This window comes from Stenella coeruleoalba, assembly GCF_951394435.1.
Source record: "Stenella coeruleoalba genome assembly, chromosome: 13".
Taxonomy (NCBI): domain Eukaryota; kingdom Metazoa; phylum Chordata; class Mammalia; order Artiodactyla; family Delphinidae; genus Stenella; species Stenella coeruleoalba.
In genome coordinates, this window is record NC_137159.1 from 76,951,953 (window position 1) to 76,975,669 (window position 23,717).

Consider the following 23,717-nt stretch of genomic DNA (forward strand, 5'->3'; position numbering starts at 1 on the left):
GAGAAAACTGCAGCATTACCCAAACTGAACTTCTGAGATGGGACACGTGGCAAAAGAGGGAGAGAAATGTCAACAGGGATAAATAAGATCAATTCAGGAGCTAACACCCTCCTCCCCCTTCCTCTTCTTTCTCCTCCACAGACTCCCAGCAGCACCTCAGAGGGTTCGCCCCGGACGTTTGTGTTTCACTTGAAATGCAGAAATGTTGTGCCTTTTTTAAAGGATACAGCACATATATATAGGCTTCCTTTCCCTAGCAGACGCCTTTCCAAATGTAGCACATTTTAAAGAAAGGTAAGATTAATCTGGCTAGGAGATAATTAATTAACTGCAAGCAGCTTTGATATGACTATATTAATTACTGAAGACAAAAATTAACAAAGTCCTTAGGCTATTCAGCACTTCTAAGAAACCCCAGCACTGCTGGGCACTGGCTCATCACCCAGAAGGACGGGGCTGGCCCAGGGACAGACTGTGAGGTTAGCCAAATATATCTTTTTTACAAAAACTGATGCCCAGGGGGCATGAATGGCTGATGCACGAATAACATCCCAGGCTGTCTTTTTCTCTCTCCTTCCCCCAAAACTCAGACTTCTTGTGCCTTCCCTCATTTCCCATCACCGTGATTTCTGTCCAAAAAACTGGATTTTTGGAAAACATGTAAAATGAGTCAGTACCTCTCTACGTGAATTTATGTCAGTTTACTCCCTGCTTAGGGCATTCACATACTAGGTGTGACCTCGCCACGTAAAATGGTAACTAGCATTTTCCCAGTCCCTACAACACACCAGGAACCTTCCCGAGTGTTTCACACACATCCCCTCCCTCCTCAACCACCGTAAGGGGTAAGTGCTGACATTCCCATTTTCTAGGTGGGACACTGAGGCTCAGAGAAGCTGTCTGCCCAAAGTTCCACACCTCATGAGTGCCAGAGACAGGAGTCAAGTTCAGGTAGGTCTGCCTGATTTCAATTACTGTAGAAAATCAAGGTCCTCTTTTAGTTGTTGGGGAAAGTTAAGAAAGGATTGGTAGAGGTGGCAGAACGTGGCCCAAACCAGCAGGTCTGGGGGGAAGAAAAATGTGTACATCCAACACGTTCTCTCCTTCCTGCTTGACAATCCCACCAAATGGTTCTGTTTCTCTGTGCTCCTATCGTCCGTATCCGTGTGCAACTGTCTGTGATTTAGCACTTAAGCAGGTTTCTGACTGTGCTCAGTGATTCAGCAGGATCCTGGCCAAACACATCGTGCTCACTCGAGTACTGCTAGCCTCTGCATAATTCCTCTCGTCATAGGACAAAGGGAGACCCTCTGCGGCATCCTTGGACTCCCCTCTAGCCTGGCTGTATTTCTTGGTGGGTTGACTACAGCCTTCAAAAACGAACAAGATGACTGCCTCCAATACTGAGAGGGGAAAGGGTGAAGCTTAAGTGGCATATCGGACTCTTTCATCATCCTGAGGCCTGACATCCAATCTTGGAACAGAACGAGGAAAATCAAACCAACAAGCAGACAGTACACAGGAGTGATAATGATGCCCTCAGTCCCTCTCCCAGAACTCACAATCACAGAGATAAGGTCGCTCTCCCAAAATTAAACTCTAAAATCAGTGCCGGAGAGCTCAAAGCAGACACTCCAAGGGACACTGCAGCCTAGGTCTGTGTCCTCTGTACTTGCAGAGAATCCTGAGAGCACCTGTCGTGGCCCTGCTCACATTCTTCTGAAATGTTGTCACCCCAGTGCCACCCAGTAGACTGAGAAGCCTCCATTTAGGGACAGAGTCCTAATATCAATCTTCAAATGATGTTACCCAATGATGCTTGACACGTTTTTATTGAACCAATTCCTCTCCCCCAAGCCAACAAGACTAAAAAGTAAATTAATTAAAAGAATCAATATGGATAATGAAAGGCAGTGGGTCAGCAATGGAAACAGAGGAGGAAAAGTGTCAAAGATCAAGATGGGTTGCCAAGACCCATTCCAGCACTTCCTAAAGGAGAAGAGTCTTATCCTGAAGACACAGCATCTCCAACACTGATGTGATACATCTTGAGTGGAGGTTTAAGACCTCAGAGTTTCAGGTATCGCTAGATACCCCCAAATCTCCCCTTGTTCTGATTCCAGGCTCCCTGAGGTACCTGCTAGCAATTTCCTTTCCCAGGCTCCTTGCCAACAGACAGCATATAAGCTATGCAGCCAACACAAGCGTCCACTCTGTCCACCAGTTCTATTTATTAGTGGAATTTAATAAGGCAAAAAGAAGGTTATTTACTCACCTTCCTGGGGGTTTCTATTCAAGTCAGCCTCCTAGAGTTTAATCAGCTCTGGGACATCTGAAAGTGAGTTTCTGAAGTTGCAAGTCTGAGAGAGAGCTGACCCCAATCCGTGATAAGGTTACCAGGTAAATGACACCTTGATGCACCCTCCTGGCAACCAGCTGGCTCCTCTGGAGACATCCTGACCTTGCAAACTTCTACAGCAGGGATCCTTGGCCTCAGCGCTATAGACATTTTGAGGCCAGATAATTATTTTTCCTGGGGGCCGTCCTACGCACTGTTGAGCAGCATCTCTGGCCTCTACTCTACCCACTAGATGACAGCAGTACACCTCCTCCCAACCCCCCATGGTGTGACAACCAAAATGTCTCTAGATATTGCCAAATGTCCCCTCGAGAACAAAATCATCCCCAGTGGTGAACCACTGCTAGGTTCACCACCACTGCTAGAACCACTGCTAGGTTCTCACTCAACGGGCAGAGTGAAAAAACCTCAGACACCTATCTGGGATCTGGAAGTTCAGAAAGGTCAGAATGACAGATAGTACTAGTACTTCAGCGGCTGAGAAGGGCTGGGGAAATTTCCCCCAAACACTTATTCTTTTAGAATTCAGTCCTGGCATGTCTGGTATCAGACAAGCAAAACTTTGCAAATGAGGAAAGATAAAAGCAAGGTTAACCTTTTGTTGAAACTCAAAGCATGCTTCACACAACGTGAGTCGGGAGTAAAGGTTAGTGATTTTCTCTGAGAGTCTGTCTCATGTTTGCTAATGTTTTTGGTGCCAGAAAAACACACAGGGCCCGTGCACTAATATAGTTTCAAAGACGTGTAGGGGCACATCTACAGGGATGTGTGGGGCACATCTACAGGGATGTGTGGGGCGCATCTACAGGGATGTGTGGGGCACATCTACAGGGATGTGTGGGGCACATCTACAGGGATGTGTAGGGCACATCGACAGGGATGTGTAGGGCACATCGACAGGGATGTGTGGGGCACATCTACAGGGATGTGTGGGGCACATCTACAGGGATGTGTGGGGCACATCTACAGGGATGTGTAGGGCACATCGACAGGGATGTGTAGGGCACATCTACAGGGATGTGTGGGGCACATCTACACGGATGTGTAGGGCACATCTACAGAGATGTGTAGGGCACATCTACAGGGATGTGTGGGGCACATCTACAGGGATGTGTAGGGCACATCTACAGGGATGTGTGGGGCACATCTACAGGGATGTGTGAGGCACATCTACACGGATGTGTAGGGCACATCTACAGAGATGTGTAGGGCACATCTACAGGGATGTGTGGGGCACATCTACAGGGATGTGTGGGGCACATCTACAGGGATGTGTGAGGCACATCTACACGGATGTGTAGGGCACATCTACAGAGATGTGTAGGGCACATCTACAGGGATGTGTGGGGCACATCTACAGGGATGTGTAGGGCACATCTACAGGGATGTGTAGGGCACATCTACAGGGATGTGTAGGGGCACATCTACAGGGATGTGTGGGGCACATCTACAGGGATGTGTGGGGCACATCTACAGGGATGTGTGGGGCACATCTACAGAGATGTGTGGGGCACATCTACAGGGATGTGTGGGGCACATCTACAGAGATGTGTAGGGCACATCTACAGGGATGTGTAGGGCACATGCTCTACTTCCTGTGGGGCATGGTGCTCCGGCTGGCCACACCCACTCCTAACCAAATCTGTCAATCTTGCGGAAACTCATTGACATTCCAGGAAAAGATACAAATATCTATCAGTTTTGTAGTCTCGCCCCTATTCATCATCCACAGACCAATTTTCAACACAATCAAAGAGTAATGAGATAATACAAATAATAAGAAAAGGTGAAATTTGACCTCACCTCTACCTTGCTGCACTAGTGAGAAGTGTGGTCCAGGGTTTTGCTTAAATAAAATTAAAATATCGCCATCAGGCCACCATAATGGAATTTAATGTGCCAGTAAATTATGTATATATTTAAATCCTATAATCCAAAGCAATCAGAATAACACAACACTGTCTAGTTGATTCAGAAAGTAGATTACTAAGAATATCTCCAAACGACTTAGTTTTTCCAAACTATCAAATTTCAAGAAGTCCCTTAAGTTAATATGAAAAATCCTTGAATTAACAAAGATGTTTTTTTCCCTTTATTTTGCTCTGTCCCAAGAAGAAAACGACAACTTCCCAGGGTCTAACATATTCAGGAATTAAAAATAAATTGATAGGGGTTCTGGTCTTCGGAGAGCAAACCAGTAAGTGCTTTCTAAAGCAAGGCCTCTAAATGACATTTGAAAGGTTAATCTAAATTCTATTTCTCTTGGCCATCCAGAATGAGTGAATGCAACACGATCCCCAGAAATCCCAAGGGCTGGAAGCACAGGTAACTAAACACCACTGGCCTCTTCTCGGGTTCTATTCCTAGACAACCTCCCCTGGGGAACAGAGGCAGGGAGTAGCTGCTGCTGAGTCACCTCCAAAGACAATGCACAGAAAGAAAGCCCCGTGGAAGGGTGAGCACCTCAGAAGAAAAAGCAGAACCACACAGCCACCGACGTTTGCGTGGTCCTCCGGGACTGCCGCCATTCCACTGGTCCCGGGAAGGAATACCCTGGTTCCCTCCACCTTGCAGGAGTCCCCCTGCTTTGTGGCTGGCCAAAAACAGAGGCTCAGCCTGCAGCCAGGAAGCAGGCAAATCAGCTCCCCCGGGGGCTTTAGACTCTGTGCTTGAGCTTGTCTGTCCCCCACGTTTTCAATGGCTGATGCATCAGACATCTCCACTAACACAGTGATAAAATAAGCAACTGAAAGCAAACAGTTCTGGGAGGTGCAGGGAAAGAAAACCTATCATGCAATGACAGTAGCAGTAGCAGTCGGTTAAAGGAAACCTTCTGGAGGACACTAGTAATGTGTGTCACAAAATCCCACAGTTTCACATTTTGGAATGTATCCTGAGGAAAGATATCAGACATGTGTCCAAAGATGTAGATATAAGGATGTTCACTGCATCATTAATTATTCATAAGAGTAAAAAGTCAAAGGCAACCTAAAAGTCCATCAGTAAGGGAATGGTTAAATAGATTAGGAGGTAGCCATGCAATGGAATACTCTGTGGCCATTAAAAACACTCACATGATAATAACAGCTCCGCATACCGAGTCAGGCCCCGCTCTAAGTGTTTGCATGCCTGAACCCACTTAATCTCACAACACTGGTACAAGTAATATTTTTATTGGATTCATTTTACAGACAGAGAAACTGGTAAATAGAGAAGTTAACTAACTCTCCAGGGTCAACAGCTCTTCAGTGATAGTTTCATGGTTTGAACTCAAACAATAATGCTCTAAAGCTCTTCCCTTACCCACTGTGCTCCACTGCCCATAGATTCATGAATAGTCACAATATGCTAAGGAAAAGAAGAAAATAATTATAATACAATAGTGTCATGATTCTGATCTTTATAAACTATGTCTGACTTTATAAAATGAAAAAAAAAGGGGCTTCCCTGGTGGCGCAGTGGTTGAGAGTCCGCCTGCCAATGCAGGGGACACGGGTTCAAGCCCTGGTCTGAGAGGATCCCACATGCCGTGGAGCGACTAGGCCCGTGAGCCACAACTACTGAGCCTGCGCGTCTGGAGCCTGTGCTCCGCAACAAGAGAGGCCGCGACAGTGAGAGGCCCGCGCACCGTGATAAAGAGTAGCCCCCGCTTGCCGCAACTAGAGAAAGCCCTTGCACAGAAACAAAGACCCAACACAGCCATAAATACATAAATAAATAAATTTAAAATGAAAAAAGAAAATCTATAAGAATATACACCAAAATGTGAAATGTATTCTCTCTGGATGACGGAATTTGGGTGATTTTTTTCCTTCTACTCTATACCTCCAACATTGTGCAAATTTCTTTACAAGTATTACAAAACACTTAGGAAAAGAGTTGTTTCTACTTGAGAACATAAAAGGTCATAAGCAGCCTTGGTCAGTATTTGGGAAGGGAGGAGAGGGAGTGGGGTAGACGTTGAGTGAACTTCCAGATCTGAGTGAAAGAGAACCGTCTGCCGACGTGCTGTGGAGTCATTTGTAGGAATCATAAGCTTCTGCTGTTCATTCCCGTCTGCTTTAAGGCAGGCCCTGTCCTGGGAACTATGGAGAACAAAACAGAACATGGCTCTTGCCCTCAGAGCTTACAGCAGCTTAGAAGAGCTTGGAAGACGGTAAACAGGTAAATCAACAACTGCAACCCAAGGCAGAATATGAACACTAGGGGAGGTACCAAAAAGGTGCTGCAGTTCAGAGGAAGTAAAGGGTCCTCCTCAGATAGGGAAGGAAGGACAACTACATAACCAGGTGTATCAGAGCTGAGCCCCGAGAGTCAGGTCAGATGTGAACAGGTAAAGGAGACAGGTAAGCGTAAGGCTGTTCTCCAAGCAGAGGAAAGAACACGTGCAAAGACATGGAGGCTAAAAAGCTTGTGGTAGGTACGGAGAGCGGAAAATGGGTGCGTTTGGCCAAGATACAGCCCTATGACATGGGCTATTTATTTATTTATTTAACTTTTTTTTTCTTGGCCATGCCATGTGGCTTGTGGGATCTTAGTTCTCCAACCAGGGATCAAACCCAGGCCCCCTGCCGTGGAAGCTCAGAGTCCTAACCACTGGGCTGCCAGGGAATTCCCTGGGCATATTTAAATAGATTCTTTCTTCTTACAATACGAAGAATTCTGCCTGTACCGTCCACACCTTTGTGAGCCAGGAGTTACCCAAGTGAGAGATGTCTCTGTGGAAGGGAAATGGATTGCATGTGGCCATACAGAGAATCTGCTGAAACTGAGGGACCACACCCCAGGTCTCCTGAACTATTCAGCCACAAGGAACCAGTCAGAAAAATTGAAAAAAAAAACCCTCTTGGAGTTATCACTGTTCTAGAACATCTGAAAAATTAGAGGCTGCCACCAGGTAGAGCAGTGCACCAGGAACTGCAGTGATCTGAAATGGCTAGATCATCTTTAATGAGTTAATAAAGAAGAAGATATACCTGTATTGCTAAGTCATAAGTTGGTTTCAGTATTTTGATAACTGTATTTGCATACAATTGGATTCTTTTTTATCTTGTGACTTTTTTTTTTGCATTTAAAAATGCTATTCTGAAAAGTGGTCCATAGGCTTCCCAGACTACCAAAGGGGTCTGTGGCACAAAAAGAGTTGACAATGCCTTAGCTGGAGATCCTGTCAAAATGTAAGTCACTTCACTTTGCTCCTGTGTTCAAGCCAGCAGTGGCTTCCATGTTACTCAGAGTAAAATCTCCCCTCCCCCGCCTGACATCTGAGTTCATCTTCTACTCCTCTCACTCTCTTTCATTCCCATACTGGTCCCTGTAACAGTCCTTAATCATGCCAAGTGAGGCACATTCCTGCCTCAGGGCCTTTGCACTGGCTGATCTCTGTGCCTAGAACGCTCTGTCTCCAGGTGATTGCATGGCTCCTTCCTCACTTCTCTCAGGTCTTTAGTCAAATGATAGCTTCTCAGTGATGCCTTCCTTGGTTACCCTATCTAAAATATCCCTCGATGAAACTCCAAGCCCCCTTCCTTACTTTATTTTTTCCCCTTAGCATTTGTTAATCCCTAAAATACACGTAGAGACATATGCTTTGTTTCTTTATTTTATTTATAGTTTGTTTCCCCACTTGGATATGAGCTCCATGAAAGCAGAAACTTTTGCCTTATGCGTCACTGTATCCCCCAGTGCCTTGAACTTTACATGACACACATGAGGGTCTTAAAAATTACATGTTGAGTTGACTGATAATCAGTTAGTTGGTTTACATTTATCACATAGCTTGGCTACTGGCTGCTTCCATCCCATGTCGAATTTTAAAGTCTTTCTTGCCCACTGCACTACTGGCAGAAAAGAAAAATCATAGCAGATGTGAGTTTGAAATTGTGGCCACCACAGAGGAAAAGTAGCTTATTTATCAGCCACTGCAGAAGGGAGATACATTTTTTTCCTTAATAAAAAGAGTTTTACATCAAAGACAAGATAGTTCCAACACACACACACACACACACACACACACACACACACACACACAATAAGTTAGATCAAGCTATAGCATAACAAATACAAAAAAAGTAAATGGAAAAATTGGCATATGGCATAAAACCAATAAAAGCACACAAACCCAGACTGAAATAGAAGGGATGCTGGTTGATACGATCATCACACAGATTCCACCTGGCAAATGATAAAAAAGGAAATGGACAGCTTACAAAGGCATAAGTAAATGCAGGTTATAAATCACCACATGGCCACGGCTTGACTTAACTTGCTGTTGCTAAAATGTAGAATTACCCCTCTAAAGGCACTGCGGCTTACATATCAGAATAGCAAAACTGCATTGAATGCTGGTAAAATCAGAAGTTCACAGGGCCGTCTTCATAGGCATATAAAGCACCTCACGCCATCCTATACCCTGGGAGCAGGTAGTTTTAATAAGAACAACCTTTTTCTTGTAGGATAATCTGCTAAACAACCAAAGCCAAGACTGGATTCCTTGTAGTTATAAAATGTAAGTCAAGGGTAAAGGAAGAAAGTACTATTTTATATCACATACGTCCTTATATAGATGTGCTGAAGGCATTCACATATCAAAAAATAACACAAAATAAAATCTCCCAACCCCAAATTCCTCTTTGCAACACAGCTGCTTGAAAACGTTTTTTACACTCATCCTTCCTTCTTCTGCTACAATACCTACCCTAACGCCGCACTAAGTGTTTTTGCTAAAGGCATCTTCAGGTGACCAAACCCGGCTGTGCGTGACTCACCTGTCCGAGGCATCTGCCACTGCTGACCTCGCGGCCCCTGCCATTCACTGACACCGCTTGTCTGGCTACTTATTCTTGGTTTCCTATGAAACTCTGCTTCCTTTTCCCAAATCTTAAATCTGAGGTCACAAAATAAAATACCTGCAGGGGCTCAGCAGGTGCCCAAAATGAGAAAGGAGGTCACCTGGCCATTGTGAGAAGCTGGAGAGCACCAGCCCCGCCAAAAAAGGACCGCTATCCCTTATCTGTGAGCATCAGGTGGCCAGGCTGCCCCACACTGTCAAGAATGCCCACAAATCTTATTTTTATGGAAACTTTCCCAACTTTTTCACTGTTATCAACTTTGTTGTTAATGTTTTAATACTGTAAAGCCAAATCAAACAGATCTGTAGCCTGGATACAATCTGCAGGTCTCAAGTCTGTGTCACCTCCCCACCCCGTGGGTACTTCCTCATCCCACAGTTCTTCTCCCTGAAAATTTCACCCAACTCCAGAGGTCAGGTGTGGATCTCCAGCCCTAAGCTTCCTCCTACATTGTGCACTCATGGAACTGCCTACTGGATGTATCCATTCAACTGTCCTAACGGGACCTTGAAATAAACACGTCCACACTTTCCTTTCATCCTCTGCTCCCAAATATCTCTCAAGTCCCTTTCCTTCCCCTCTCTCTCTCCTGCCTCTGCTTTCATTCAGACGCTTGGTATTTTTCCATGGTTTACTCCATAGACTTCTGACCGTCCTCCCTGCCTTAGGCCTGTCCCCATTCCCTACTCTCAAATTCATTCTTCAATCCAAGCTAAAGTTACCTTCTAAAATGCACAACCTTAATGTGCTTGATGGCTCCCTTGGCCTTCAGGATAAACTCTGGATCCAGACGGCTTGAGTCTCAATCCCAGCTCCGCCACTCACTAACCATGTGACTTGGGCAAGTCATTTAAGTTCTCTGAGCCTCACCTTCCTCATTTGTGAAACATGGCTACAAAATATCACATAGCACATCGGGCAGTGACAAGGCCTAAAAATGAGATAATACAAATAAAGCTCTCTGTGCTTGGTACGTAGTTAATGCTCAATTAAATGTTAGCTGTCAGTATTATCATCATTCCTCATCCATTATCCTCACCTGTCACAACCCAACTCAAACTCTAGAACTGTAAAGAATTACTTGAAATTCTCCACAAGTGCCCCTAACTTCTCACTTGTTTGCTCAGAATGCCCTTCAAGACTCATATTCTCTATCATATTCTTCAAAACCAAGCCCTGACCCCTGACCTCTCCCTACCCCAAAACCAGGTCCCCCCATCCCCCATCCGCCAGTATCTGCCTCCATCTGAGTATGTAACTTGCTGAGCTGCAGTAGAACAATTTCCTCGAAGCCTCCACCATGACCCTGTGACCTCTTCAAAGGCAGGGCCTATTTTTTCTTAATTTTTGCATCCTTGATGCCCAGCAAGAAACAATGGATGAATGAATGATCTTCTTTCATCCCCAGATCCACCCAGAGAGGCAGGCATTATTATAATCCATCATTTACGGATGAGGAAAGTGAGGTTCAGAATGGTTAAGTCCACATGGGAGACGGCAAGCCCTGGGCCCAAGCCCAGCTCCCCGAGCAAGGCCCATGTGGGTGAGCTGGTCATACTCTGCTCCTGTTGGCTGTCTGTCCTCACACACCAGGCTCATGTACTTACAGCAAACTTCACTTTTATCCTATATCCCTAGATAAGTGTGGGAAGAATACACGTAACCTTTATCATCTCATGTTCTTTCTATGAAAAGCTACAAAACATCTTCAAAGGTCATTGTATAGAGCACAGGTGTTCAATACAAGGGTCACAATTTTTTTGTGCACTTTTCTCAACAAAGTATGTACAGTCAGTCTTCCTGACTGTAGACAGTATCTAAAGCTAAGGTTCACGTTCATAGGCAAGAGCACAGACTCTGTACTTAGCCTGACCTGATTTGAATTCCAATTCTGCCACTTTCTAGTTCTATGACTTAGGTAAGTTATTAAAATCTCTCATTGATGTTTCTTCATCTGTTGGTAGATACATAGATTAGATAGATAGATAGATAGATAAATAGATAGATGAACAAGTAATATAAGATAAAATGATAATACCTACCTCGAGGTATTATGATGAGAAACAAGTGAGTTATTATGTATATCACATTTCGAGCAGTACCCAATACTTTATTTATATAAGTACTACATAAATATTGCCAGAGCCCTGAGTGTCGTCTGAGTAAGAACTGAAATTCTAAATACACAGCGATTGCCCCATCTCTTTGATGCTATTTTCACACACACATGCACACACACGCACCCAGGTAGACACACCTGCAGTCAGGATCACCTGCGGCAACAGTTGGAGGCCCGCAACGTTCACTGGCAGGGCCTTCGTCTCCTGTGTCCCTTTCAGTACTTCCCTCGTTCCCTTTCAGCAAACACTGTCCTGCGTTTGCCCTGTTCCCCTTTCAAAACCAGTAGAAAAGGCCATGAGATTAGTCTTCATGCTCTGGTGTGAAGTAAGGCCTTTGGGCACTTCCCACGTCACCGGAGGCCCTTTGGATACAAGCAACAACCAGGGGGCTCACTAGCAAATCCAGTGTGCGTCAGTCAGAGGCTATCTGAAGCTCTCAGGACCAAAGAGAAGTCTGAAAAACCACACCTGGCAACAGACGGGAGCCAGGGCACTTCTGAAGGACATGGAAACAGAAATAACTAACTGATAGAAGAAGATGTCTGGTTAGGCAGAGCAAGGAACACGCCAGTGGACTTTTCCGTCCTCCAGTCCCTCCACTGACAGAGCGCCTGATAGGCTGGGCAACGTCACCTGCCCACCCAATGGTTGGACTGGGGCAGAAGGAACCTCGGGGAAATCCTTAACGCTTACCATCCCACCAAGACAACGTTCAAATGGGGAGGAATAATTACCCAAAGGAAATTATGGGGCTGCAGGAAGTGGAAGCAGATGTGTGGCCAAAAATTCCATTCAATCTTCCCAGAGAGGTCTCTATTCTTGACCTTAAAATATAAAGATAAAGAATGTAGAAGTCTAAGGAACAGGTCAAACTAACTACCTGGGTGATAGAGGCCCCGCTCTAATGCACCCAAATCCCACTAGTAGACGAGTCAGTGACAGCATCTTGCCCCCCCTTCTCACTGACACCCCTTCCACCTCCGCAGGCAGCCAGAGAGACTTTTCTAAACCACAAGTCAGAACGTGTCGTTTAGGTAAAGCTTCAGTGGCTCCCCAGTGTGTTTGGGATAGAGTTCAAACTCCTCCACTGATGTCAAAGCAAGAACATCCCTGCCTGCCTCTCTGACGGCTGTGTCCCCCAATCTACTTCCAACCCCTCTGCCTCAGCCCCATCAGATTCTTTCCCATCCCCGACCTTACAGCTCACTCTCCTCATTGAAGCTGTTCCCTGTTCCCTTCTTTTCCAGTTAGTTCCAGTTCTGTCTTCAAGAAGTCAGCTCCAATGTCACCTCTTCCAGGACACTCCCCTTTGATGTACTACACGTGTGCGCACGTGCACACGCGCCCACGTACACATCTCACGCTACATAGGCACCACCCTCCATGCTTGCAGAACCGAACCATATTTGTAAGCAATATCACCAATACACAGTGGTATCAGCATCTGATATACAGCAGAGAAGTGGGAGAGATGTTTGGTGGAAGCATAACTAAATTAATGCTCTGCATGAGAGTAAAGACAAGGATTTTCCTGCTCAAAAGAGTGGACAAGGCTGTTTGGAAGGGGTCTTCACATCATACAGTCCTTCCTGGAGACTCCAGGACAACAGGATGAGAACGCCTGACCGAGCTATTGTTTCTGCCTAGTCTGCACACCTGACACATTATGGTCTTTCCAAAGGATTGTAGGAAAGTATTTATTGCTGCTAGGAGTCACAGATTTGCCAAATCATAAATCCTCAGCACACTTACAACAAAACTCTGAAGCAGCCAAATGTCTGTTGCTGTAGTAAGTTGCCACAGTGACGATTTATTTCACGGGGCGCAAAAAGAAGTTCCCTTAACATTCTAAATATGACGGCTCATATAGCACCTAATAAATATGATGGTTTATAGAACACCGAATCCATTATTTGGAAGGGAGGAAAAATGTTTGTATGCTTCACCAACATCCAGCTCCTGAAAACCATCCTGAGAGGATTTTTTTAATGCTTTGCTCAGAACTATCCGCTATGACTAATTCCATACTTTATCAATATGAAAAACTTATAAAATAATGAGATCCCCAGTGATGCAAGTCAGAAAGTTTTCAATTTGACGTGTTAAAATATATTTTCACACCTCTCCTTTCTCCAATCTATGTCCTATGTGTGCTCACCTCTCTCTGAGTTTCCAAGTTCTCCATACAATGAAGAATGAGGTGGGAAAGAACAGGAAGGAAGAAAAGGAGAGCCCCCAAGCCCTCCAGTGAGCGCAGCAGTAACATGTGACAGTAGGACAGAGCCCCAGGGACAGCTTTCAGTACAGCCTCTGGAGGGGTGCAGACTTTCCTTCTGAGATGTTGAAAGGAAGTCCTCATTCCATAGTAAATGAAAATGCATGCTTGAGAAAAACAAGTGATACGATAGTTCTTTTTTTTAATGAGCCACCTAGTTCTTTCATTTGAAATCATAGATAAGCAATATATGGAATTGCTAAAGTTCAAATTCAGATAAATTAGAGGAAAAGAGACTAAAACATATAACACAACCAAAAATTAACTTGGCTGGAGATTTATTCTATAGCAGTAGTTCTCAAAGTGTGGTTAGGAAACTCTGAGGTTCCTAAGATCCTTTAAAGTATTCATGAGGTCAAAACTATTTTCATAATAAACTAAGATGTTATCTTCCCGTTTCCCTCTCATTCTCTCACAAGTGTCCTATGGAGTTTTCCAGAGGATGTATGATGTTTGAAAACATAACAGACTTAATAGAGAAGCAACTCTAAGAATTCCATTGTGTTCTATTAAACCGGACAGTAAATAAATTTGTAAAAGTGTAAAACAATGTCACTCATAATTTTTTTGTTTAAAAAAGCTAGTTACTGGGCTTCCCTGTCGGCGCAGTGGTTGAGAGTCCGCCTGCCGATGCAGGGGACGTGGGTTCGTGCCCCGGTCCGGGAAGATCCCACATGCCGCAAAGCGGCTGCGCCCGTGAGCCATGGCCGTGAGCCTGTGCATCTGGAGCCTGTGCTCCGCAACGGGAGAGGCCACAACAGTGAGAGGCCCGCGTACCGCAAAAAAAAAAAAAAAAAAAGCTAGTTACTTTTCATTAAAATATGCCATTTATGTTAACATGTTATGAGATGATTACTGTTATTTTTAATGAATTAATAATTAAATACTTTGAAATGCATCTGTTTTCATTTCTAATATAAATATTGACAGATATAACCCACATTGACAAAAGCTCTTGGGGGGTTCTCAATAATTTTTAAGCATGTAAAGTCCTGAGAGAAAAACACTTGAAAACGTTATTTCATAGCACTGGAATCTCAATTTCTCCTTCTTCCAAATTTTTTATTGTGGTAAAATACCTAAAATTTACCATCTCAACCATTTTGAAGTGTACAGTTCAATGGTATTAAATGCATTCATGATGCTGTGCAACCATTCACCTTGCAAAACTGAAACTCTCTACCCGATACGGTACTTTTTTGTGGATTTGTCTATTCTGCCCAATCAGCTAAGCAGCCCACACTAATGGGCGCCCTTCCTCCTCGAGGCTTGCGTCTGAGAAGATGGGTGTGTGCGGCAGGACCCTGTCCCCAGGAGAGAGGGCTCCATCCCCTCCCGTCTACACCACACAGTCTTGCACGTCCACTACTCAAAGCCATCTACCGCCCCACTCCTTAGGACTTAATTCTGCATTCGTGGGGCACTCTGAAACCTAACCCTGATGCCTACTAACGCTTAAGTGGGAATTATTTCCGAAGTGCTGACACTAACTTACAAATGAAGGATTGTAAAACAGGCCTTGCTGGCGTGCAACTGTTGATATGGGTGATAGGAGCAACTGGTAAAAAAGCAAAGCCAGGGGAGTTTAGGGCCACATTATATGACTGTACATCCTACTGGGTACTCTCTGCTTCAAAGTGCTGTATAGAAGACACAAGATGAGAAGGCAAAGCGTGCTGCACCTTCCACATTTTAAGTCTGGAGGAGCTGGGAAAAGAGAACTCAGTGCTCATCGCCAAAAAGAGGCACCATTCTGACATTTGATTTCTATTTAGGTCCAGAAGCCTGTGGAAACTGCTTAAAGGTGAAGCTCTCAGGCCCCATATGAACTTTCATAAGATTCCTATTTTTGCCTATTTGGAGAGCCTACACTGTAGGATTTGTGATTTAAGGAGATGATAATGTATGGGGATATTGATATCGTTTTGCACCTCAGCATAGATGATAGATAGATAGATAGATAAACATTGTCACATAATGACACTTTTTATTTACACATTTAGCACAGAGGAGACAAGCTTCACCAAGAAGGCTCAAACTTGAAAAAGCCTAGGGGCTAAATCTTGGCCAGGCAACAGCTCATGACCAAGAGGTGGAGGCCGGGCAGAGGTCTTATGTCAGTGGCCTCAGGACGGTACCACGCTTAGAAAACTGGGATCTTAAAAACCTACAAGAAAACACTACCCAGAAGGTATGATTTACTGACCTCAATGACAAAAGTGCTGAAATACTTTTGCCAGGCGTATCCAAATCTGCAAACCACGATCTTTAACCACGGAGATCTCCCATCCCTTTAACCAAATAAACTCTTTACCTTAAGTAAATCACAGGAGATGATTTTAGGTTCACTTTGGCAGGCCACTCAGGGCTCAGGAAAAGCCAAACCAGTTCATAGAAGAATGTAAGTAAAAAAATGTAAACATGTTCAAGCCCAAAATGCTAGTCTGCTGATATCCTTTTATCTCAACACACTAATTATTTGTCAGGATATAAGTCACCATTACTGAAAGAAGTCTTCAAAAGGCCTCTGAACCAATGTTTGGAGTAGTTTTCAATTATATGGTCCTTTTTATGCTCTCCTTACAACTATAAATTGGTCACTGGGAACTCACCCACCGCTTCTTCAAGACTCCATCAGGCTATCTGTGATGTTCCTTATTGATCTTTAGGCCAACATATTCCACTAAACATGGGTTCCCAGATGACGGACCATATGTTGCTCTCTTGAATCTTTTTACAAGATACCAGTGAGTAAAGAGGAAGAGTCTCATGTGACGAGGAAGACCTGGTAAAGGAGGATTCCACTGAAACACAGAAAACTGGCCTCTAGCCATGCCTCAGGCTCCCCATTGGGCCTCGCCCCCATACATCTTGGAAAGGCTTGGCACCTCCTCACCACCACCACGCTGATCACTGATTTCTCTCCATTTAAGCCAATTCGAAAGCAGCTTACTGGTGATCATCAAGGACCAAGTGCTTAGAATCTCGCCACAAATGTTCCCACATACCCACTCCTAGTTCTCCTAATTCAATTTATATAAACAATCCAAATTAACACATATAAATGACATTATGGAAGAAGAATACTCATAGAAAGATTATCTAGTTTTTTAATCATAACATTTCCAGGCTGTGGGGAAAAAAACAGGGAAGGACAAGTGATACGCTTAAACTTACCCAGCGATTGGAGACAGAGTCAGACAAATGTCTAACCTTCTAGAAGTGCTAGTACGTACCACGTAACCCCACACACAGAGATGGGTATGTGTTGGTTTACTGAGGAGCTGGACTCAGCTCCCTAACATCAGCCGCGGTCGCCTTCCACATAGACGGACATAAATGCAAACCCTGCCCTGCACTCACCCTGTCTCTGTTTTGTTTCATAATCAACCTGTACCTGTACCACTTCCTCACCGCCCATTCGTTCTCACTCAGTCCAAGCTGGCTTGAGGTTCCACATCCCCAGCACGCCTCTAACTAGGCTCCCAACTGCCACGCTGGAACCTCTCTAATCTCTTCTTCTTTAATATCGTTTTCACAGCCTTCACAGGTGATCTTCGAGAAACATAAGCTGACACTCCCTTGCCACTATTCAATTATCTCTTTCTCAGAGCCCTCAGGATAAACTCTAAGATCCTGAACTTGGCTCAAAGCACACAGCGTGATCTGGCCCTTGCCCTCCTCTCCAACCTTCTCCCAGTGCCCCGGCCAGTTCTCCTGGAGCTCCTCCAACCATCAATGCTCATTCCTGCCTTAGAATCCTCACACCGTGCAGCCCAGAAATCTTTTTCTCTGCCTTTTCACATGATAAACTCTTCTCCATCCCTCAGAAGGAGAAGTCTCTTCCTCAGAAAGGTCTTCCCAGCTCCCCCGTCTAAACTAGCACCCTCCCACCCTTGCTACTCTCCCGGATGAAGTTCTTTAGAACATTTGCCTCTGCTCAAATGTTTGCATTTATTTGTTTAACGTCTGTCTCCTACCCAGCCCCAGCCTTGTACATAATATGGGGTAAGTACTCAAATACTTGTTGAATAAATGCTTGTGCATAATTGTATATGTAAAGAGGATATATACAAGACCACAGAAGTTAATCATTAAGTCAACATTGGTGAGCATCTGCTGGGCGCTCAGTTGAGCTCAGCTGATCTGCTCAGGACCCCAGCAGGATGCTTCATTCGTTGGGAACTTCGGCAAGCACACTGTAGCCAGCTGCTGTCAACATTAACATCTGTAACGTTACCGCCTAAAAGGGGGTCTTGGGCCTTTATCATCCAACGCTTGTGCAGTTAAAGACAATTTTATAAGGTATCTACTCCAAGCAAACTATGGTGCAACAGGGAACTCTGCTCAATATTATGTAGCAACCTAAATGGGAAAAGAATTTGAAAAAGAATAGATACATGTATATGTATAACTGAATCACTTTGCTGTACACCTGAAACCAACACAACATTGTTAATCAGCTATACTCCAGTATAAAATAAAAAGTTAAATATATATATATATATGTATATATATATATATTTTAAAGCTGCTTGCTTTCTCTGCCTCTTACACAATTCTGACCAATAGAAAGTAAGCAGAAATATGCTGGAAAAGCTTCTGAAAAAAAAAAAAAAAACCCACCATGATGCAAGGCTCCTCAGCATTCCAGAAACAGCAAGACCCCGTTGCCCACAAAGAAAAACACTACAACCTAATCTAGGAACTACTTATAGCTTAGCAAGAATAGTTTACTTTTATAAGGGGTAGGTGTGTGTGTTGCAAAGTTGCAAAGGGCGATCTAAAGAAATGATAAAGGAAAACAAGGATGGGAGTTCTTCTAAATCAGCTTCTACATTTGACTGCACATTCTAAACGTCATTGATGTGCTCATCGCAATTGGGATTTCTCTCCAAGTTTCACCTACCATGTCACTGAATGCAAAATAAAATAACAACAGTAAAAAGTACTTTCTCCTCCTCCCCTGCTCCAGCTAAGCACCCTGACTAGCCAAGAGCAATAACCAAAAGCCAGCTTCAGGATGAAATTCAAACTCCACCACCTCCAAGCACCCTCCACATCCACTGCCCTCCTTTGTGAGACACAAAGATGGTGGACTTGGCCCACAGTCTTTATGATCTGTCTCCTTTCTTCCCAACTAGCTGGGCAGAATTCCATTGGAAAGAGGATAACTTTGGCAAAAGAAAAAAGAACATTTTTCTTGCATCGTTTTCAAGTTTCTTTCCAAGGGGAGACAGGGGGCCAAAAAGTCGCCTGGTAACAGCAAGCCACCTCTCCCTGTCACCATTCAACAAGCCCAGTCTGAGTCCTATTAAGTGCAGGGCACAGCATCAGGGCTATAGGGACAAACAAAAAGGACAGAATCTCACAGTGGCTCCACAGCCAGATTGCCAGGGATAGAATCCTGGCTTTACAATATCCTCATTATGTGACTTTGCACACGATACTCATTTGTCTCTTTTTTCTCATCTACAATAGGTTAATTCACGGAGGCAGAGGTCAGAGTTATGTAGCCATAAGCCAAGGAATGCCTGGAGCTACCAAAAGCTAGAACAGGCAACGAACAGATTGCCCACAGAACCTCTGGAGGGAGGGTACCCCTGTGGGTAACCTTGATTTGGGACTTCCAGCCTCCAGAACTGTGAGAGAACATTTTTCTGTTGTTTTAAGCCAATAAAATTAAATTAAAATGGGATAATAAAAGAGCCTACCTCCTAGGGTTGTCATCAGGATGAAGTGAATTAATACGTGGAGAGCTTTCAGCATAGTGCCTAGTACGGGGTAACAACAATGTCAGATGTCTACATCCTTGCAGCTAAAGAGACTGAGGCTCAGAGAAGCCAAGTGACTTATGTTGAGTCAAGGAGCCATAAGCAGGTAGAAATCAGGCTAGAGCCCAGGTCCCCAGTCCTAGTAGGTTTTTCACACAAGTGGCACCCAGGCAGATCTACCTTCCTGACACCTGATCAGCAGAGACAATAAACACGCCCACCTGCCCCTCTGCCTCACCCCATCCTGGATAGCTGTCCTCGCCTGCCAGTGAGACCTCAGGCTCAGTCCCACCCTGCGGTCTCCCATCAGGCTCCGAATGCCCTGCAGCGGCTCCATCTACTGCTGGCTCCCCCTGAAACACTGTGACCAAGAAGGGAAACCTCACTTCCCAATGGGGGTGTCCTGAGGATTAAATGAGATAATGCCTGGAAAAGTGCCAAGCAGCATAGCTGGCATATGGTATCCAGACAATAAATATCATCTATAAAAAAAGAAGAAAAAAAAAAAAAGAAAGAAGGCTTCCCTGGCCATCCAGTGGTTAAGACTCCACGCTTCCACTGCAGGGGACCTGGGTCCAATCCCTGGTCTGGGGAACTGGGGAACTAAGATCCCTCATGCCTCTCATGGAGAGGCCAGAAAAAAAAAAAGAAGTGGAGGAAAACCCTTGTGATGCCTGCGGTCTCTCGGAGCTGACGCACATCCCAGCCCCAAATGCCAGACACAGGGCAGATGGAGATCTCTGGTAGCACAGAGGGAGGCAGGGTCTGTGAAGGATTACAGCGAAGGGCAAAATCCACTGAAGACAGAGGAGGTGGCTGAAGTGCCCACTTTTCCCCTACTTTAAAAAAATAATAATAATAAGGAAGAAGAAAAACCTTAACTAGTGCTTTGCTGGCAAACTCAAGTGTCAGAGCATTGGCTTTTTAATATTTTAATATTTCTGAACAGAACAAAGGTTGCTTCCAACCTCCCAATTTGCTCTCGCACACTTTAACCAGCAAAACCTTAGCTTTGCTGTATTCATTAATGGCTTTTTGGTTCAGGCTGATTTTCCAGGTAATGATGGCTCAGACACAAGCCTGAGTCCACACAGGTTCTGCAAGTCTCCTTAAAATATTCACAACATGCTCTGGCTTCAGGATTCTTGAGTACTTCAGTATCATCTCCTCCCTACCCTAATATTGACAATTCCTAGTTCTGAAATGGCTAATTTAAGATTAGAACAGGAGAAGGAACGAATCTGGTGAGGAAAAACGGAATAGACTGGGAGGCAGAAACTTCACCATGCTCTGGGTATGACCAAGGACTGGCCCAGCCACTGTGGGCTGGCTGTAGATACACTCTGAGTGAATCAGTGCCTTCAAGCAGTTTACAACAGAGGTAGAATGAGGCCTGCCCAGTACCCCAAGTTCAACCACAGAATCAATGCCACCCTCTCTCAGCCTGAGACATGTGGGGAGGGAGGCACCAGGGCATCTGACTTTAGCAAGCGGGCAGGTGCTCAGGAAAATGCTTGCTGCCTGTTTACCTGGGCAGGTATTTGCAAGTAGTCTAGAAAGGGGAGCAACTAGGGGTAACTTACACAGTTCTAAGCCAGCGCTTATGCAAATCACTTAAGCAAATACATGAAAAGGGAGGGGAAGGTTTCCCATCCGGTTTTTCTCACCTGCTCCTCTCTCGGAGGGTGACATGAAAGACAAAAATCAAGAGCCTACTCTCCAGGAGGGCGAGGAGAAACACCCCACGACCGCGCCCCAGCATCAGACTAGGGCCCCAGGGCCATTTCCGCGGGTGGAGGTAGGTCTTGGCTGCCGTCCACCCCAGTCGTGGGCTGCCTCAGTTAGACTACCGGCTCAGTGTCCCCCGCCGAGACGCTGGAGACACCAAGGGCACAAACGACAAGAGGCAGAGCCGGGGAAGCGGCGCGGGTGGCGGTTCGGAGTGATCCCTGCAATGCGAAAGGCGCCCAGCCCGCCTCGCCGCGGCCCCTGCCGGCAGGTCTGCTTCGCTCGCCAGCCCATCCACCTGCAGAAGTCGGGCAGCCACCCAGAGAGGCGCGGGAAAGGAAAGTTCCCGACCCCGAGGCTCCCACTCCCATCGCTACCACTGATCCGAACGCAGTCTGCGGGAGACTCAACACGGGCCCTGCAAGCCACAAGCCGCTCGCACCCGGAGCGCGCCGGCAGTCCCTGGGCGCAGCGCGGCACCAGAGCAAGGGCCCTGGCTGCGCTCTTCCCAGCAACTGTCGCGGGGCGCCTCGCACCGCTGCAGGGCAAAGGGGAGGGGAGAATGACAGGGAAGAAGGCGGAGCAGGCGGCCTGGGAAGCACTTACGTTCGTCAGGAAAGCGCCTCCTCTCGAGGAAGAGAAGGAACGGCTTCCCGGCTAAGGAAACGCCCCAGGGATGCCCCTCCGCGAAGTGCCGCCTTTCCCCGGCTCCTCGATTCTCCCGCCTCCATCCGTCCTCCACCCCGCGCTCAAGAGCGGATTCTAGACACCCTCCCTGCGGCTTTCCGAGGCACCCAGACACTGCCTCGGCTGCCGACAGCCCGCGCAACAGGCGGATCCTTAGGACTCCAGCAACGACGGGTCTGGGGACTGGAGGATGGACAGCGCCGGAGACAGGCGCCCAGCAGGATGCGAAGTCCCCCTGCGGGTGTAGATCTGCGGGGTCGTGCACCCGTGACCTAGGCAACGGCGGGGCTGGGCGCAAAAAGGCGGGGAAAGTTGCGGGGTCGCACGGAGAAGTCTCCCGAGCGCAGGGAGAGGAGGGGACACAAGCAGGTACCTGCAGGAGTCCCGGCGTCTCTGGCTGGCTCCGCTCTGCGACGCCGCCCGCCGGCGCTGCAGGGATCAGGCGTCTCCGCGCGGCCCTGCGCCCGCCGCGGCTGCGGCGAGGAGAGCCGGGCGGCCCGCGTCGGTCAGTCTGTCTGTCCCGCCCGGCAGGCGCGCGGCGCCCGGGAGCCGCCGGAGGGGCGGGGCGGGGCCGGCCGCTGGGCCGCCGCCCCATTGGTCCCAGCTCCGCACGCCGCCTCGCCTCGGGCTCCCAGTCGGCGCTCCCCCGGCCGAGGGCGCAGCGCTGTGCCGCGGGCGGTTGCTGGCTGCCGGGATCGGGCCGCGCGACAGGCGAACTGTTGGATGGACTGAGAGGCGGCCCCGCGGGGCGCGCGCCCCCGCCCAGACCCAAGTGCAGAGTCACCCGTGGAGCTGCGCGCCCAGGCCGGGGGGATGCCGGAGCGCGCCCCGCGCCTCCCACCTGCGAGCCCTCCGCGGCTGGGAGTACCTTGAACCTGTGGGAGACAGATGACCTCCTCTGCGGCCCCGGCGGCTCCGGCAACCGCCTCTCCTCCCAAGCAAAGCCCTGCGAATTTGCCGGGATTTTCTTAGTAAGTATCGCGGCCCCCAACTTGTTTTAAAACAAAGTGCGAAGGAGGAAACAGACTCAGGTCCTGCCTGTTTACCACCAGCTCGGCTGCCTGAAGACTCAAGCACAGTGCAGAACAAGATTGTTTCACACGCTCCATTCCTCGACTTACCAGATCAGAAGAGGTGGCGGACGTATGCACTGAGCAAGGAGGACGAGTCCGGTCCCCTTCCCGAAGGTCAGAGGAAGATGCCTTCTGCCGAGGTTGAGGAACGAACCAGGACTTCAGCAAGGCCGGCGTGTGGTCCAAAGGCATCGCCCGCCCCTCTGCAGTGAGCGAGAAGGCTCAGTGAACCGCCCGGAGGAGAAATGGGACGCTCGCTCGGGGACCCACCCCCGCGCTCCCCCGCCCGCCCCCAAACTGCAGATTTTTAAGTTGTGCAGACTTGGCAATAATTCCTCAGAGCCAGCTGCGCCAAGCTGTAGGTGCCCACTGTTCCTTGGGTTCCCGCCCCACATCAGGCAGTCTGCCAGCTGCCCCCAACCCAGCATCCTCTGATCGCTGGCCTCAGACCAGCACCTAGCAAGACCACACATAGTTAGGTTCCAGAGCCTGAGTCAGGCCCACGGGGGGAGGGGATGGGGGCCAAGAGATGCATGGAAAAGGTAAAAGACACTTTCTCTGACCTCATCGAAGTACCCGATGGTGTCTTTGGGTTTTTCTCATCATTTTTGTTCGATCAAAGCCCACAGTGGGAGTCAGAGGTAAGGGAGCAATATCTGGTAGGCTTCTAGAAGGTCAAACCTGCACCGTACAGGGAGGTTTGGCTAGAGGAGAGGGTAGCAGCAGGCAGGAATGGCAGAGGAGGAGAGAAAACCTGCCTTCCCTCAGCCTCCAACATTTTCATTTGGCTCATGGAGGGTGAGGTGGGGGGCTCAGGTGAATGGAGAACAGGTGTTTGGGGGCCCTCTGA

The 23,717-nt window shown here is 47.0% G+C and overlaps 1 protein-coding gene across 2 annotated transcripts in view; it reads right to left on the minus strand.

Annotated features, from left to right (window-relative positions):
* The window catches only part of KCNS3 (potassium voltage-gated channel modifier subfamily S member 3), a 35,531-nt gene extending 12,423 nt beyond the window's left edge, over nt 1–23,108 (minus strand). Inside the window, exon 1 of one of the 2 annotated variants that reach the window (XM_079941026.1) lies at nt 22,916–23,108. The gene's annotated coding sequence lies outside the window, so the exon portion shown is untranslated. Of the gene's footprint in view, nt 1–22,167 lie in introns of both variants that reach the window. The other variant, XM_079941025.1, reaches the window with a different exon arrangement.
* Nucleotides 23,109–23,717: the final 609 nt, after the last annotated feature.